This window comes from Vidua macroura, chromosome 1 (genome assembly GCF_024509145.1).
Source record: "Vidua macroura isolate BioBank_ID:100142 chromosome 1, ASM2450914v1, whole genome shotgun sequence".
NCBI lineage: Eukaryota > Metazoa > Chordata > Aves > Passeriformes > Viduidae > Vidua > Vidua macroura.
Window position 1 is genome coordinate 145,364,094 of NC_071571.1, and position 14,058 is coordinate 145,378,151.

Consider the following 14,058-nt stretch of genomic DNA (forward strand, 5'->3'; position numbering starts at 1 on the left):
CCTTACAACCAAAAAATCCTCAAATACAACATTTTCAGCTGCCACTGCTTGCTATGGCTTTTCACAGTGAGTTGCTCACCAGTCTCAGCCACTGCTCTATAAATAACCAGACAGCCCTAAGAAGAAAGACAGGCCCACAGAATTTCACAGCAAAATCTAGAGGCAGCCAGGCTTACCAGCAATTCTCTGTGGATAGAGGGATTCAGTTGCCCAGTGTGCACACAAGCCCTAACCAGGAGACAGTGAAGTCACAAATTCAGTTGTGCTCAACTCTAGATGTGTGTGATTTACAGAAAAGGCTGGAAATTTAAAGCACATTTCTACATAGTCAGGTTGTTGGATTATTTTTTCAGAAATCAGCAGGAGTCAGCATTTATGTAAAACCTTTGGAATGCTTGTTTTTCACATTGAATCATTTTAGATACCAAAAGAGCCTGTCCATCTGGGTGAACCATATTCTCTAAAGTTAAGCAGCAAATCACGTACACAGGTCTGACCAGGACCCCTCTGATCACATCTGCTTCTCAGAGCTTCTCAGGTAAAGGCACAAATCATGTGCCCATTCAGTCGCCACCACATTTTCCTCCCACCTCCCTTTTGTGTTTGTGTTCCATTACCATTTCTCAGCACTTTTAGCCCTTTCTACAAATCATGCTAATATACCAAAATACCAAAATGAAATCTTCAGGCAACATGCAGGAAGCCTTCCCTACTCACACAGAAACTACCACTGCTATTCACAGGAATAGGAGGCTTTAATAAGTGTATGTCTAAGATCACTACTCATATTAATCCTCAATAATAGAAAAATAAAAGTAAAATATATTCTTTCATCAGTCATCTAAATGTCATGATCTAGTGCTTTAATAAAGAAAAGAAGAACTGAAAAGGCTTTATATTTAGAACAGTGTCAAAACAAGAACTTTCTTCTTCTCATTGAAATTGTATGGTTTTTTTATTCTTTGAATGAACCGACATTGCATTTCTGTGTCATGCTGTCATTTGCATGAATGACTCTGAACCTAGGAAACTGAAATGCCTGAAAGTTAAGGATCAGCTGCTATGACAAGACTAATGATTTCATTAATAGTACAAGTTCTGCAAGGTCAAGCCTGTGGCTCTGAAACCATGGAAAGATTTCAAAGAAAGATGGACATTACTGGCTGAAGCCACAGGCAGTCAGTGCACATACCGAAGCAAGTGGATAATCTGCTTGGATGAGTCCTATAGATAATTCCAGAGCTTGTTATCTGCCCTGAGATGAGGTTTATTGTATAGATGAGGGGACAGGCACCTCTCCCAGGAAAGTGTCTGTTTGGTAGTCTTGGTCAAAAGGTGAGGTGCAAGTAGGAGGAATTTAAGTATATGTAATGTTGTGCCATAATTTTGTATTTCCAGTAAAACTTCTTATTACTGGTTGTTTGGCTTCCTTTGCTCAGCTTTCTAGTTGACAAATGTAATAAGGTGGATTGTTAAACAGATCTTACAGAGTTTTTTTCACCAAACGGGAATTCTGTTTTCTCGGCACCATTATCTTCTCACTTTTCAGCTCTGTCAGGCTGTACTCCTGGGCAGAGCTGTTTTGCCAGGCCATTTATTTAAAAAACCCACAATAAACAATCAAAAACATAAACTGAATATGAGTTTCTCTTAAAAATTCCCATATTTGGGATACACAAAAACACTGAGGAGTTTGTGTTATTGCATGTAGCCAAACCAAGGTTCTATTTCTTTTGTTTGCAATTTTAGAGGCACACATCAAATATCGTACAATTTACAATGAAAACCGAAGGTGCACTTAGTATTAGGTTAACAGGCAGAAATAAGGTAATCAGTTTTTCTTGAGTCATAATGTTTCATTTAGCTATCTCTATACTGAATCTGGTGCATCTGGCAAAAAAATGTTTCTTCCAAAAAAGTCATCCAAACTTGATTTGAAGATACCAAACCATGATATCATTGCTGGATCTGTACTACAAATGAAGAAGGTCTGATGGTGAAGAAAGATAAAAGCAACATTCATGGACATCTGTTCTGGCTTCCCTGTTATGCAATGCATTTTCATGGCCAACATGAAAGTACAACTGAGAGCAGAAAGAAGATTGCTTTTATTAGCTGGTATCTGGTAATATTTAAATCTCTCTGCTGTGCCAGTTAGGGGCTCTGAGAGGATAAATCTCTGCAGAATTTCACAGATATTAGTCTTAGCCTAGACCTTCTCTGGGTGGAAAACACACAAAAGGTCAAAACAGGCTTTGCTGCTTGTGGCTCCCCACAATGCAGCTGGCAGGATTCTCTGCCCATCCTTCCAAGCTGAGCTCCTTCTCAACTGGAAGGCTTCAGCCCACTGCATTGCAAGGATCATAGGACATCAGAGAGTGCCTGCACAGCTGACACCAGCTGGGCTGGCTGAATTCATGGAGCAGTGCCTTCCACAGCTGCTTCTCAGCTCATGCCGTGCCAAGGTGCCTGAGTGCCCCTGACGCTTGGTGACCAGCGGAGCTGCAGTGCCACTCCGAATACTTGGCAGTTCCTCCTGCCACAACCTGCGGTCTTGGCTCATGCTGCTGTGCCTTGTTCAGAGGCCACCTCAAGCCTCATTAGGCCCTCTTAAGATCTTGACTCAGCAGGTGTGGCTTGGAGCTAGGGATAGAGTCATTACTGCCAGAGTCAAATCCGACCCCAGCTTTACGGCACTCACATTTGTATGCTGCTGTTTGCACAACAATTGCAAAATGAAAGGGGAGCAGATGACAACAGGATGGCACCAGGAAGATCCCCAGGAAATGCCTGCACCTTCTCACCAGCTGCAGTTCATTAACTTACCCACAGGAACTGTGTGAATACTAGTGAAGTAATCCCTAGATACTATTTTCTTTCTGGGAAATCTTCAGAGCTCTGGTGCATAACTTGAAATACTACATGTGCAGGATTCAAGAAATAATGCTTATTTTTTATTTGACATAATTCAGTGTTTTCTTCTGGCCTTGACCTGCAGGTCCTGGCATTCAGCTCTTTGAAATTCCATCTGAAGGAATCATGACACTTCTGGTGACACCTTTATCATTTCATAGGTGAATCTACTTGTTGCTGACTTCACAACACAGTCAACCATTTTCTGTCCTGGATTTTGTTTTATTAAGAGGAACTTAGTAAATATACACTGTCACAGTTACAGGAAATCCTTGCATTTAGAAGAAATGATAAATTCTTGGACATAAAAACATCTGATAGATAATCAACATAGAATCTTAGCACTTTCACAGAATTACAGAATTCATGTTGGAAGGGACCATAGTGGGTCATCTGGTCCAACCTCCATTCTCAGGCAGGATCATCCTAGAGCACATGGCACAGAATTGTATCCAGATGGTTCTTGAATATCTCCAGAAAGGGACACGTCACAGCCTTTCTGAGCAATGTGGTTTGGAACCTGACTGGCAATGCAGCATCTCTATCTGATATTTTATCCAATTTTACTACCCCTGCTATACCAGTCAAGGATGATAATGCACACAGGATATGTGTGAGTTACTAGAAAAGTGTAAGAGATCAAAAAGGGTTGAAAAAAACCCCACCAAAAATAAAAAAGGCTGAAATCATCCATCCTAACCATGTCACTCAGGTCCTCACTACTGATAAATCATGTCATTTTTTGGTAGCCATCTTTTCCATGAATATCTAGGTGATATTAATTTCTTGTAAAAAAACAAGTGGCCTCAGAAAAAGTATTGGGAGGCTCAGCTTCAATATCCTTTTTCCATTTGGGATGTAGTAACAGTCTGTTGTGGTTTGAAACCAAGTGCTGCAAGCTGCTTGACATTCCTCACCCATGCTGCTGGGATGGTAGGATGGGGACAATATTCAGAAAATGGTAAGAGCCCTGAATTAAGATAAGTTTAATAATTTAAATAAGGTAATATAAAAAGAATAATAATTATTATAGTTGGTTTTCTGATATGGTAACTAATACTGTTATTATTGCTATTATTATTAACAACAAGAAAAGGACAGAGAGGAATAAAACCTAGGAGAATCAAGTGATGCCCAGTAAAACTGCTCACTACCCACTGACCAACACCCAGCCCATTCCTGAGCAGTGATCTGCAGCTCCTGGCCAACTTCCCCCGGTGCCACTGACCATGACATTCTGTTCTGTGGAATATCTTTCTGGCCAGTTTGGGTCTCCTGTCCTGGCCATGCTCCCTTCTGGCTTCCTGTGCACCTGCTCACTGGTAGAACTTGAGACTGAAAGTCCTTGACTCAGGGTAAGAACTTCTCAGCATCAACCAAGAGATTGTGTTTTTGTCAACATTATTCTTTTACTCAATCTGAAATACAGCACTACACCAGCTGTTTGGAAGAAGATGAACTCTCTCCCACCTGAAGGCAGAACACAAACTCTGTCATTAACAAACTTGCCTTTATTTCAGACTCTCTTTTCAGCAGCAGTTGTAGATATGATCTCTTTCTATTCCTTTTGATGTTCACAACATCACAGATGGTTTTGCATATGCTGTTTAAATGTGTCCACTCTGTGGAATAATACTTGACCACCAGATCAAGTACTGCAGAGTAGTTGCAAATCACAGCTGGGGCTGCTTCTCTACAGTGAAATTGTTCTATCTTCATCCCATAATTCTTGGAACAATCCTATAGGCCCCCATGGTCCTAAGACATTATTTTCAGATTTTTGTCCTTGAGACAAGAACATATTATGAGAACATATAATGATGCCAGAGGCTGGAAAATCTTCTGGGATAGTGTTAGAGGGCCAGAAGTTCAGTACTGCAAGTCCCTGTCTCATCCTTAGGAGAGGTTTGTTTGGAACAATCTGGACCACACAAATGTATTTTGTTTCAGAGTGATTTTATTGGTTCACTCTAAAAGCAAACCTACCAGCAGTTGATGCTCAAAAAGACAGAAATTGGCATTGAAACTGGTTATGCAACAGTAGAATTCAAAATCCCTGGCATAGCAGAGCCTATCACTGATCACATCACCAGTGGAGTGCTTGCATGGCAACTTCCCTCTGTTGCCTGAGGCTAACTATTTCATTCCCTGTCTTGTTTGGATGTCAGTGGGTATAAAGAGAATTGAGGTAGCAAAGGAAGTGTGCAAGGCACTGGCCTGCAGGTTGACGGGGGTGATTATCCCAAGCCATGGCCTTGCTGTCACATCAAGCCCAAAGTTCGAAAAAAAGGTTTAATGCAAATGGAAAATCCCATAAAACATGGTCTTATGCTACATAAACTGCAAGATGAAGAAAGATAAAAGTTTAAAAAATCTTGACTAAAGTCCTTTCTTTTTGAAGAGAAATTTCAAATATGGACATCCAGATCTGTATTTTAAACAGGCTTAATGACATCCAAGGACAAGGACATTTCCTCTTGGGGGAAATGAGCAGATTGAGAAAGCAGTGGTATAATGGACAAAGCAGAGGTGCACTATGGGCACTACCACAGACACAAAAAAAGGAGAATTGTGTCCTGGCTTGGAGCATGCACATTGTGTGACACAGGTGTTGATTCTATGATTCAATGACCTGCAACCTGTAGCCTTACAGACAGTTTGAACTTATCATCCATCAGTAACCAAAGTGTGCAGCTTCTCCTTTAGGAGTTTTGAACTACTGGCTAATCAACTTCATTTTTCAAAATATGTGCCAAATTTCCTATTTCAATTTGTGTGGCTGATGCTTGTAGTTATTAATTCTTGTTAGGCTTCTCTCTGCTAGATGAAAGAGTTCAATTTTCTCCTCATTAATGCAAACATTTTGTAATCAATTCATCTCTCAGTCATCTTTTGAAAAACAGGGCAGATTCAGTTCTTCAGGTCTCTCACAGGAAGGCATGTACTTCAGTCCTCTTAATTATTCTTGTAACAACTTTTTGTATCTGTTCCGTTTTTCCCCAGTCTAACAACCACATGGGGATGCAGTGCTCCTCTCTCGCTGTACAGTAGTAAAAAATAAATTAAGTTAGTAAATAAATTTTAAAGGAGTCTTTCTGCTCCTCTTCCATATCTGGCCAGTATAAATTCCTACTAATACCTATGGCATCCAATTTGAAGTGTCCACTGGCTGACTTCTGCATGGAAATGTCAGAATCAGTGACTTTTCAGGACATAGTTCTACCTTCCTGTGCTCTGGCTTTCATTCCTCTTCCTAGATTGGCATTTAGATGTAATGAGATTTCTTTTTGTCTGTTTGTATGGGTGTAAGTAAGCCAGAGATATAAATTGTTCCATGTGACAGCTGCAGCCTCACAGTTCTGCATCATTCAGGCAAGTTTTAGGGCACCTGGAAACTATGCTGTCATTTTAAAGAAACATTTAACTGCAAGTGGAATTATGCTGGAATGAGTGGGAAGGGCAAGGAAAGATCTTTCCCCCTTTCTGCTTCATTAGAGTGTGAATATCTATGCATGACTGAGAGCTAGGAAGGACTGAAACATGGTCAATTTCAGAAAATCTCATCATTGTCCTCATTTAATACTGACCTCCCTTCAGGAGTATTCTGCCTCTCTCCCCCTCTCCAAATTTTCACCATGGCTTGAAAATATCCAATTATTAGCAAGGAAATAAGGCACTGTGTAGGTCACAGACAATAAATCCCTACATTTCACAGTAAAAGGGAAAAAATCTGTGCATGAAACCAGGATTTTTTTTTTTTTTATATAAAATACGAATAAAAAATACTTGACAGATTTAGGTCTTGAACTGACAGAAGAAGGGGTTCATTGGAAAGGTTATAAGGCACCACTGGGATGTGTCTCTATGAGAATAATTGAATTAAAACAATGTGGGGGTTTTTTTTATTTTGTGCAAAATCCATAACCAAATAAATAAGTAAAATGAAAATATTATTTATTAAATTTTCATGCCTTAAGTTTTTCATTGAAAAATCCTGAAGTATGGTGCTTTCTTCTGCTGTCACACATATATTCTAATGGCATTTTAGTTTTACTGCAGTGCAGCATGAATTTTTCTGCCTACGTGTGTTCAGCAACAAATACAAAACAGGCCAGATCTGCAATAAAACCACTCTCCCAACCACATTTGACTCTTGTATTTACAGCAGAATTTCATTCAAAGCAAGCAGGCTCAGAAGACTGAATCTAATTTTCTCATATCACTTGGAGAGTTTAATGCTCCAGTGCCCACATTTTAAGGAAAACAAATTTAAAGATTTTCTAGCACAGATCAACCCACATATTTAAATGGTACAATTGAATAATGGAACAGTTAACAATTCAGATGTAAACGAGTTTGCAATAAGCTTTGCAGAGGGTAGGCTCACACAAGTACATTCACAAATACAAATTATCTTTTGCGTTGACCAAACTTCGCTTCTGTAGATTTATAGTAAATCTTGAATGTTTCTCTAGGGCTCTTTAATTTCAAGAGAGAGAAAATAAATAGAGAAATAAAACAGGAGAGCAGTCCTGTTTCCTCTCAGCATGCAGCTCCAAGTCTTTTGTTTGTTTGCTTTATGACAGTAGTTACTTGTCACTGACATAAACTGCAGCTGGACATAGAGCACCAAGAGCTGAATAATTCTGCCTGTAAGACCTCCTAGGCTCACCAGTTTGACATAGGCAGTACAGTGCTAATAATTAACCTTGGTCATGTAATATCCTTAGGAAGTTGGATTATAATGACATTGCCATGATGATGTGGAAGATAACAACATAACACGAAGAACTGACATGAAAAAGAACAGACAGATTAATAATTTAGCCTATTTTCCACCTGTAGTGGCTGGCATAATGAAAGGCATCTGTCTGCTAGCCTTGTCTAACTTATATGCACCTCTAGATGAAAGAATAGCACAATCAATAAATATTTTCCAGTGAATTTTCTCCATTATTTGAAAATCTCTTACTATTGCCAGGTTTCTGTCATTGTTTTGTATTGGAGAACTGGTCTTTCTTACACTCATTCCACAAAAGGTATAAAATGCTTTTATGAGGTTTAACTGACTGAAGGTGAGAGCATTAATGGTTCAAAAGTTGTTTATAATTGTGGATGGGACAACTTGTCCAGAATTTCATAATCCAGCTAACAATCTCCTTGGAAGCATGTCTGGTAATGTTTAATGTGTTTATTAGGATTGTCTTTCATTTCCTCCAAAATTTTCAACTCACAGCAAACATTTTGTTGTTATTATAAAACAGTAGTTTGATTTTTTTTTTCATCTGGAAGACAAAGAAAGGAAAAAAATGGAGGCAGTAGGAATGCTAATCTTCATTTCCAATTCCCATTTCCAATTGTATTTGTTGTGTATGTGAAAGCTGTTGACTTGCACTTTTAAAATAGGTCAAGAAGAGAAATGTTTGTTTTCTGGTTTGGAGCTTGAAACAGAGCTAAAAATCAGCTTTGCAATAAATCCTTGGTTTTACTCCATGCTTCCTGTGTGACCCTGGAGAGCTGCTGTAGGGTGTAGGAGGTGAATGAGTAATGACAGACTTGACTTGGATCAGTGTCAGAGAGGCTGACCTCCATCTTCATGGAGAGTGTGCCACCAGGTCCTTGACCTTTGCAGAGCTTAGTGGGTGAATGGTCATGATCTTGCAAAAGAGCTGTAAAGAAAAATAGTCTGTACATAAAGAAACATGTTCATTTCCCAGATCAGGACAACTAAATTAGGAATATCTACTTAGTTCTGCCAGGAAATATTGCTCACTTTCTCTGTGAGTGAAAAACAGGTTGCTTTTTGGTGCTAAATCAATCAGATCATGCTCAAGGCACAAGTTTTCCAGAAATAATATCACCCTCCAGCAGGGAACAACTAGCACTGCAGAATAAATATCACAGGTAAATTTCTGTTACAGCTTTCAGGTGCTGCAAGGTACTTGAAAGACTCAGAAGTGGCTAAGTACTGATGGTAATACCAATACTCTCACATCTAGATTGAGTTCTTGTTATGGTGGACACTGCTCTTATCATCAGTGGTAGCTGAGAATTCTCTACCTGATTCCAGCTTGCTCATCTGTCTACTTATTTTCTAAACTCTGTATCAATATTTGAACATGATGTCAGCAGAAGATTGGAGGGCTGATTCAAATAATTCATGTTTTACTTGAGCCACAATGGTCATATCAACATTAGTATCCTTCAAATTCAAGATGTGTTGATTTTGGACAGCATCAAAAAATGCAAGAAAAATAATAATATGTTTTGTAGAGAGGTGTTTGTGTCTAAAGGAATGTAAGGGCTTCTGGATAGACTCTGACAATCCAAAAAGAAATTGTTTTTTGTTTTTGAGAGAATACATTCTGCTGCACAGAAGATATCATGCCCTTTCTTTTCATCATACAGAAAATCTATTTAAATCTAATCCACCCATTCAAATATTTAAGTGATGTTTGAAAGCAATTATTTTGAGGCATTTATTCATAGTCCATATTTCCTTATAAACTTTGTGGAATTGTTCTGAATAAAAGAATGACTGCAATAAGCACTTATTCACAGGGAGTCTGAAAGAAAGAATAACAGGTGAGAAAAAGTTCAGTGGAAATCATCCAGCATTCTCATCTGAAAAGCTTCTATGCATGATTATTTCTTGCTTAGCACCTACCTTCATGGTTAGTCTTCTCTTTTTAGAAAAGAATGGAAAAGAATTTCCTAGAAAGGAAAAAGCATAGAAGATAATTCCCTCAAGAATAGGAACAAATGCCGCCTTCTTTAATTTTTGTCTGTCATAGTGAGAGATTTGTTATAAAACAGCAATAGCTTTTCTGAAAAGATGGAAAGGAAAAAAAAGCACAGGTAGAGTCTTAATATTTTGATTAGATTAGATGCTTTTCTCTATGCATGAATAATGAATCAAAAAGGAAAGCATGAAGTAGGAAGCTGGCAAGGCCCTTCAGTGATAACAGCAGCAGCTGGCTCACAACACTGTGTCCAAGTTATGGAGCACAACTTTCTCTGATGGACTATGTTTGTGAAAGGTAAGCTTCTTCTGAGCTCAGCAAATGAGGAAGAAATTGTTGAAATTAACTGGAGCAAGCTTTAAAGACAGAAGGTGATAAAAAAGCTTTAAAGCACACAGGCATCAAGAGAAAAACATAATCTGGGCAATCCTTTTATCTGGAGTGAAATCATCCTCCTACCCTCCCCCAGACCACTGGTACTGGACTGATGGGATCCCTCACTGCTGGTTACAGCCTGGGCTGGTGCAGGAACCTGGACACCCACAGCACTGAGGCTCACCCACAGCAATCACAGGCAAATAGGAGACAGATGCTTTGCATAGAACAGCCTGAATAATTTAATGTGTTCACTCATGCAGCCTACAAGCCACACCACACTACTCATCCCTTTAAAGCAAATAAAAGACTGAAAAGAAAAAAGTCCTAGAACTTTCAAAATGTGCCGGGGTGAAGAAGAGAGTTGTCAGAGGCCATGGCTGCACATCACAGGTGTGATTTTGCTAAAAGAGTCTTCATTTTTCTGTATCACTACTTAATCACTCCCTCTTTCAGACCGTAAAAGCATAAGAACAGAACTATTAGTTAAGAATCTTGCAGCCTGAAACTATTTTCATCTGAGAGAATCTTCTGAGACTGACATGGTTTTCCATTTAGGAATACCTTAGATACATCTCTAACATCATTTGGAAAATTGTCTTGTTTTTTTTTTTCTACCTGAACCCTTTTAATTTAGTTTGAAATTAAATTATAGAAGATTTAAATATTTTTTTTCTCTTGATTGAGCCATTCAAAAGACACTCTCTATTCTGCTACATTGATTTTCTAATGCAAACTTCACAGTTCAAATTTCAGAAGTTTTTGGTTGACTTCAGAACCTGAAACAACTTGTTTTGCTTGAATAACACAGCTCCTTACATGTGTACTGGAAGTGAGACTGCAAACAGTCTTTCCCAAGGCTACAGTTCTCTCTAAATATGCTGCTCTTGTCATCTGTCTGCTTAGTCTAAAGCCAGACTGTGTACATATTTTGTTCTGGAGGATGGTCATATTTTGAAAGATTCTTCTTTTTGGTACTGAAAAACAAGCAAAAATTTTAGTTAATGGGTTGAACTATTGTGGGGTAACATGACAGAAAATGCTTATGGAAATCCAGAATGAAAAGCTTCTTTCTGTCAGTTACAGCCAGTGAGAAAATCAACAGTACAATGGGACAATCATTTCTCCCAACTTCGTAGTTATTTGTTCTGATACAGGGCAGCTTGAAAAAAGATAACTTTATCTGATACACAGCTGTTTGAAGATTGCTTTATATAAATTTTATTTAAGTTGCTTGTTCCTCAAACCCAAGAAAACTGACCTGTCCAGGTTGGAAAGGAGGGTGAAATTTTTGCCTAGTATATCTAGATTCCTTAAAGTCATCAAAGAATTGCTTAATTTAGCCTGTTGCTAAATCAGTGTGAAACTCTGGAGGGATGGTTACAGAGTCTTAAAAACTAAAAAATGCTAAGAAGAAGGTCAGCAGAACACAACTCCTTCAAGAACTCCTGTTCTTGCATCCCTGGGACTTCCTAGCAAAACCTGTCTGCTCCCGTGATGAAGCTGACTAGGTTTTCTACCAGCATCATTGTTTTCTCATTAGATTTACAGGGAAAGGTTGATTTTTAGGAATCTTCTAAATAGTCCTGTAACATTTCAAGGTTAGAAGTGAATGACACTGACAAAAATTGATCATTAAGATAAGTCAAAGTCAATGAAGAACCAAAAGTGGAAATAAAGAAATACCAAAGTGACAGGGCTTCCTCAAAGACCTAGAAACCACTACTGGCAGCACTGGTCTCCTAATCCTTCTTAATACTTTCTCCATTTTGAATGAGTCAATTTTGTATTTGCTTTCAATTCTTGCCTACTGGCTGTATTACTAATTTATTAACATTTATCTATTATTTATATATATTAATTATTGATAATAACTAATTTATTAATAGTGTTTTCTCTGTGAAAAATTTCAGTAGATCAACATTCAACTTAAACATAACAAAAAACACTTGTGACTGAAATAGTAAGCCCAAAGAAATGAATATTAGGAAGCAACTATTAAAAGGTATTTAGTGTTTAATAATTAACTGCATGAATTGTTTATTTGCAATAGAATTCACTCACAAAGCAATTCCTTTGATTAAATTTTTACTTTGGCGGGGTCCACATAGCAGTCCCAATGCTTTTCATGTAGTAATCTAACACAGCTCAAAGGTCCAATACTGCAGTGAGCTGCTCATGAACAATTTATTAATCACTTTGTAAGATCATATGCACTCTATTGAGAAAAATACATATATGTTTCTTAGTTTATTGGTTATAAATTATTCTCCGACTTGTATTTCAGATGCTTTACATCACCAGGCATACTGATAATTACATTTTTTTTCAGAATTTCTTTTTTGCTTCAGTTATATACAAACTTCAAATTAATTCCTTGAATTCTTGAGTCCTGCCACTGTTACCCCTGTACCAGTCCCAGGCACCTACAGAGTGATTTAATGCTAATTTAGTGCTCCCTGAGAGGTTTTTCCCTGACATCCTGAAAAAACAAACTCCTCTTTTATTCATATGGCTAAGTGCAGCATGGAAGGAATGCTACAATGTTCCTGAACAGTCCAGCAAGAGATGAAAGGATAATTCCTTCATTTTCAGTGTCTTTTCCCAAATATTTTTGATGACACTTCCAGAGTCCAGTATCTGATGTGAAAGTGGTTTGTGTTGTGGTCCCTGAGAGGAGAGTCAACTTTAGCAGTTATTTCAGTCCTAAATGGTTTTCATTCTCCACCAATATGGACTGAATTGGATCAATGGACCTCATTTTGGTTCTTGCACTGAGGGTAAGTGTTGTAGGCAAAGTAGATAAGGTGGGATACTCTCAGGGTTTGCTTCTGTGAGAGGTGAATCAAACTAGCCCATTTTGGCAATTTATTTAAGCACCAGAATATTTTGCGTGCTTACGTATTTGGAAGCTGGCAGAACTGAAGTCCACATACCGATAACATTGTCATTTATTCCTTTCTGTAGGCAACCCTTTAAACAAGATAAAAGGTTCAATTCAATCTCAGGGCATGTGAACAGGTATCCTCTCCCCCTTCCCTCTTCCTCCCCAGTGATTTAATTTACTTTTTAAACCAGAACAAACTGCAAACCAGAAAGGGCTGTCGATACTTTGAAAAGGAGCTGAACAAAGCAGAAGACTCCTCGAGGCAGCCTCAAGCAACTGTGATGGGAGATCTGAACAACAGAAAGGACGTGGCTAGATGGGACTTCAGTCTTTGAAACTGTGACCCCATGACATTTCTGTGCCTCTCAACCATGGGTATTTCCTCTTAAATCCTGGCATGTATTCCTTTTACATCTCTTACACTTTTCCCTAAAATAAAACCCTACAACTGATTTTTTTAATTACCACCCAAAGAGCAATCAACAGTGCCTGAAATTTAATGCAGAATTTTGTTAAGATTGCAAATGGAATAGTGATTATATGGAGCCAAATGCTGTGGCCAGGCCTGGTTTGCCCCTTTCAGATACAAGTAGAGAAGGTTTTCCTCACATGCTAATATGTTGTGTTGCAACTTCAGGCTTGATCTTGATTAGTACTTAAAGGCATTTTACTGGAAAGTATTAGCGGAGGCATAAACAGCTGCTGGGTTCTGCACCTGGGCCAGGGCAACCCTGGATGTGTGCACAGACTGGGGGATGAGACACTGGAGGGCAATGCCACAGAAAGGGTCCTGGTTGATGGCAAGTTAAACATGAGCCAGCAGTGCCCTGGCAGCCAGAAGGGCCATCCCTGTCCTGGGGGGCATCAGGCACAGCATCGCCAGCCGGGCAAGGGAGGGGATTGTCATTGTCCTGCTCTGCTGCAATGAGGTGGCCTCACCTTGAGTCCTGAGGGCAGTTTGGGGCACCACAATATAAAAAAGATATAAAGCTATTATAGAACATCCAAAGGAGGGCTACAAAGTGCCATGAGGAGAAGCCATATGAGGAGTGGCTGAGGTCACTTGTTCTGCTCAGCCTGGAGAAGAGGATACTGAGGGGAGACCTCGTTGCAGTTACAGCTTCCTTGTGAGGGGAAGAG